The following is a 5,720-nucleotide window of genomic DNA, read 5'->3' as shown; positions in this document are numbered from 1 at the left end:
GACATGTTGTAAATATTTGCAGAAACTATGGAGCACTCCCGAGACGAAGAAGCAGAAGCGATATTGAGGGACATAATCTCAAATGGAAGGGATGAAGTTGCGTCATGTCTCCTCGACACCGTTGTTGGTCAGCTGGAAGAACGGGGTGAAGAAGAGGGCTATGTTCATGATGGCTTCGGCCCATTAATGCCGATACAAGAACGGGACTATGTTCATGATGGCTCCGGTGACACAATGGAGGAACAAGAAGGAGACCGTGCTGACTGCTCCGGTGACCGAACCGAGCCCGACCAGGTATATATATATTAGTTAAGCCCGTGCTGACTAGTTAATTGATGCTTCCATTGTTTTGGTATATGTACACATATTAATTACTCTCGTCTTTCTTCCTTATAATTTCTAGCCCTCCGGATCGAGCACAACTTCGGTAAGGAGACGAGGCCCGATGAAAAAGTTGTGCTCGGATGAAAAGTTTCAGATCATAGAAATCGCGCCCGACGGCGAACCGATTGAACCCATCCGGACAAGGAAGGCATTTTCTTCTCAGTGCGGTGTTCTTGTTAGGGACAAGATCCCGATCAGCATCCAGCAATGATATAAGCCTAAGGAGGAAGACGCTCTGGTGTCTTATGTCAATGATATGCAGAAAGAAGATCTTTGGACTCAGCTGAAGGCAAATTTCACCCTATCGCCAGAGGAGGATCCGGAGAAGCCAGTTAAAGAGGAATTAATCAAGTCGTGTGCTCTTAAGAAGATGGCAACCCTAATGAGGAGGTGGAGGAAAGAGCTGAACCAGTTTGTCAAAGATAAAAAGACACCAGAATTCATCGGAAAATATGAGAAGATCAGAGATCACTGGCCCGCATTTGTGGCCCACAAGACATCGGAAAAGAGTAAGAAGATGTCGGAGACTAACAAGAAAAATGCTGCGAAGAAGATGCTTCACCATCGCACGGGGTCAGGTGGCTACCTGCAAGCCCGGCCTAAGTGGTCCAAGGCTGAGAATGATCTGCTTGAAAAAGGGATCGAACCAGAGACAATGAGATGGCCAGACCGTTGCCGGACTTGGTTCTTCAGGTCTGGCGGAACCTTGGACCCTGTAACAGGGTTTTGCCAGTGGACGGACGAGCAACTGGAATTACCAGTCAAGAACCTTCGACACTATATCGATGCAGCGCAGCGAGGGACGTTCCTTCCAAACAGGGAGAAGGACGAGCTCACAATGGCCCTTGGGAATCCTGAGCACCCTGGACGGACACGAGGCACGCCAGGCTCCATTCCGTGGAAGGTTGGTTTTCCGGATGCAGGGGGTTACAAAACCCACGAGGGGAGGAAGAAACTGGAGCAAGACCAACTGCAGGCGCTGCACGAAAGGGTAATGTGGCTAGAGGATCGAGAAGAGGAACGAGATGCAGCAGATCGCAGCAAACGACCTGCCGAAGCTTCCCCCGAAGCTACCCCGCCATCTCAGTCGAGAAGCAGCGTGGCTTCCACCGAGCTGCTTCAGCCGGAGCATGTCTTGACGGCTCCTGCCAGCAATCCCGTGGATGGTACCACGGAGTCTCAAAATTGCCACATGATGGCGCGATGGATGACTTTCAAGGTCAAGGCGGCTGTTGGCCAAGTTTATCCTAGTGGACCCGGCACAACTTATCACTGCCAGCCGATTCGAAAAGGATATGCTAAGGTGATGGTGGATGAAATAACGGAGGGATTTGGGAACCTCGTTCTTGACCACCCTACCGGTGAAGGGGAGACTAGGCTGGGTTCTGCTCTGAAGACTCCATGCCTATGGAAGAAGGAGCTCATCAACCTTTTGAACTGGACGCCTCCGCCTCCTCCTCCTGCTCCGGCGAGTCAGAGCACTCCGCCTCCTCCACCGCCTCCTCCTCCGGCGAGTGACAATCAGGGCACGAGCGGCGGCACTCCGCCTCCTTCTCCGGCGCATGGTGGCACTCCGCCTCCTTCGCCGCCAGCGCCGGCGCTCCCGAGCAGCCAGCAGCATCCTCCTTCTCCGCCTCGCCAGCAAGGGCGGAAGAGACCCGCCGCCGCCCCGGCAGCTCCGGCGCGTCGTACTCCTTCTCCTCCGCCTCGTAAGCAAGCACGAAAGAAGACAGACGCCGCAGCCGCTCCGTCTGCTCCGGCGTCTAGCAGCACAACCAGAGGCGGGAGGCAATACAAATACGTTCCATCATGTCTCAAGCCTCTAGAGAAGTTACCGTACGAGAGGTCCGAGGAGGAAAACGATACAATTGTGCGGACCCACGTGAAGGAGTTCTTTGAAGGGGTGAAAGCAAAGAGACATCCACACCTCCGGAGGAGAAGGTAGATCCGGTGAAAGCAAAGCGCACTCCCGACGCCCTGAGGAAACCACCAAAGTCTCCGCCGAGAACCAACTATGAGCGCATTACTAAACAAACATATCTCCAAGCCCAGCGGTCGGGAACTACTGTCAGTGCTAAAAGGTCAAAAGAACGATCAAAGGGGAAAAAATTGCCCAGCTCGGTGAACAAGCACAGCAATCGTGCCCCCCGCTCAATGTGTCTAATGCTCCGGGGACGGTGGCCGGTTATGGCAATCTTGACGATTACCTGCCTGACGATGCACTTCCTGATTTCTTGGAGGTGGACGGACACGGATACGAATACGGGAAGCCTCTCGTCAAAGATAAAAAATCTCTGACAACAATGATGCGAAGATTCCATAATTGGTACATGGAAACCTGCAGAGAGTCTGAGGGTAAGAATGCTTTGTATCTGCATATTAAAGAGGAGCACGATCTCGTTGCAGATGATCTGTTGACTATTCCATTTGAGGAGTTCTTCCAGTTCTTCAATCAAAAGGCCCTCGATAAATTAATGGTCTTTTGCTACTGCCTGTAAGTACTATTTCTGTCATTAAGTCTCTATATATAGCTCGGCTCTATCATTGCATGTATTTATAATTAATTATCCTCAATATATATATTATGCAGATTGAAGATCGTCGAGTGCAAAAAACAAGAAATTTATGATATTGGGTTCATTAACACAAATATCATAGATGTATTTCTGGTTCAAAAGAACGTCAAAGAGGCCGAGGACAACTTGCTACAATCGTTGATCAAAAATCAAAACAAAGATACAATACTCTTTCCTTACAACGGCCCGTGAGTGTTACTGTCGTGTGCATATTCGGTTTCCCTTATTACTCAAGCGAGCTTATAGTAATGTAATTGATGAGTTATGCATGCGTGCGCAGGTACCACTATATTCTTCTGGAGATTAAGCTTGAGCGTGGACTAGTAACCGTCTTAGACTCGAGACGGAAAGATCCCAAATCCTATGCGGGCATCACTGAAATGCTCAGCAAGTAAGTTCAGTCGACCATTATCGCACCATATCGGCAACTTTTTGTTCATTTCCTGATATCTCAAGTAATAATAATAATTTTCTTTCTCTTGCAGGGTTTGGAAACAGTTCACCGCAGAAGCTCCGGGACTGCTGAAGGAGCTGACATATAAATGGCCGAAAGTAAGTACTACTGGCTAGCTAGTTGCGCGCATCTCCCGTTGATTCTATAGCTATACTTTCATCAATGCCATTTATAATGCTTCATTATCAGTTTGATTGACCTCTATTTCTCGTAAAGTGCTTGTGGCAGGAGGAAGGGAATGATTTCTATGGATACTACGTGTGCGAGTTCATCCAAACCGCGACTTTGAAAAACAAGCGGGGCTACTCTCAAAGACAATATGAAGTGCGTAAGCAATAATATTCACAATTTCATTTTATTACACCATCATTTCTGTTGAGTTTCATTCATATACATGTATTAATTAACCCTCTTTTTCAAATTAGACGTGGCAGATGCAGAATGAACTCCTAGAACCAGATCGCATGAAAGCAATTCAAGAGGAATTGGCGGGATTCTTTCTTGACCACGTCATCAATAAAGCCGGAGAATACCATGTGGAAATTGATTTCAAATGCTAGGGGTTTGTAATTAAGAGATCTTATACATATTGTACATGTATGTAGCCAGTAGCGTCGGATACATGATACGAAAACTTGTTGTTCGACCAATCTCTCGAAGAAGGAGAGGTCGATCGATCACTTCTCTCGGTATGCATGACAAACTTGTGTACTGAATGGTTCTCTCGATCACTTATGTATATATAGTACGTAGCGTCGACCAAGCACGGACATAAGAGAGGACACTTCTCTCTATTAATTAGCTAGCTAACACAATATATGAAACACCTAAATTAACCCCCCAAAACCCCCAACCTCCCCTCCTTTCAAAAAAAAAACAAAAACCCCAGCCAATGGAATGCTGACGCGTGGATGCCTTTTGTTCCCGGTTGGAGCCACCAACCGGGACCAAAGGCCACCTGACTGGGCTCGGCACACAGGGCCACGTGAAGGCACATTGGTCCCGGTTCTGGTTTGAACCGGGACTAATGGGTGGAGGTATTAGTAACGGCCCATTAGTCATGGTTCATGAACCGGGACTAAAGACCCTTATGAACCGGGTCTATTAGGTGTTTTTCTACTAGTGACAATTTGACGAGTACGTTGCGATTAGTAGTAAGAATGTAACTTGAATATGTTAAGATAGAACATGAGAAGTGCCACTTTTTTTCCAATGAGAAGTGCCTATGCATCAGCTGATGCACACAACCATTTTATTGAAAAGAACAGAAAAAATCCAACTAGTTCACCAGTGTAAACAAAACGGAAAGGAAAAACACCACAATCGATCAGTAAAAAATATTTCATTTTTTTCGATAAAGGGCATTTCTATTAACTCCAACCATCGTATAGCTAAGATAAGAACAACTAAAACACTAACAAATAACTAAAGTAAAGTAAAAAAACTGACATATCAGCCAATAAATTCATATAAGACATAAACTATGCAAATGTCATCGGAGGTGGTGGAACTATCAGGAGATTATATTGTCACCCATATTGCGTAAAACCTCCCTGGCCAACCGCTCCGACAACATACACATAAAAACAGTTACATGATTACATGGCTCATCAACCACGTAATTCCAGAGATACCACATATTAGGTGGACTATGCGGCACAAGAGTTGTAAAGCATGTTCTAGAAGCTAGGGCGCTATGTAATCACGGTTGCTGTCTATGTAGGCTTGGTCAAACATTAGGACCTGCTATTGTAAAAAAATACAATAAGTTCCGGGCCTGAGTGATCGATCTCTATAACGCTAGGGCCTATCTTCCCCCGAGATGGGGACGCGACCCACCGTGTGTTGACATTTTTCGTTATTACAAGATCGACCCACATGGGGAGGCTGCCCTCAAGGTCTTTTAAATAAGATTAACGTTGTATATGTTTCCAAAAATCCTTATTTTTTGCTTTTGAAAATTGACCCAGAACTTGATGTATTGGAAGCATGTGCACGTGGGAGCCATGTATGAGAGGTAGGCAGATATTTCTATCCGACAAATTACAAAACATGTAAATGTTGCATTCAAGTTTCGATTGAATTGCCAAAAAGCAGAGGCTATTAATGTTGAAAAATGTAAACAGCATTGATTTTGATTCAAAGATCTTGTCTAAACATAGAAGATAGTCAAAACATTTGCGAAATCAGAGATTTAATTGAAAACATATGACCCCTGCTTTGTTTGAACCGAAAAAATAAACACAAGATTTGTTTGTGGGAGAGGGAGATGTGAAGTGAGGGCTGATTTTGGTAAAATAATAGGA

The sequence above is a fragment of the Triticum dicoccoides genome, chromosome 1B, assembly GCF_002162155.2.
Source record: "Triticum dicoccoides isolate Atlit2015 ecotype Zavitan chromosome 1B, WEW_v2.0, whole genome shotgun sequence".
NCBI classification, from domain to species: domain Eukaryota; kingdom Viridiplantae; phylum Streptophyta; class Magnoliopsida; order Poales; family Poaceae; genus Triticum; species Triticum dicoccoides.
The sequence above is the reverse complement of the archived record's forward strand: the minus strand, read 5'-3'. Positions refer to the sequence as shown.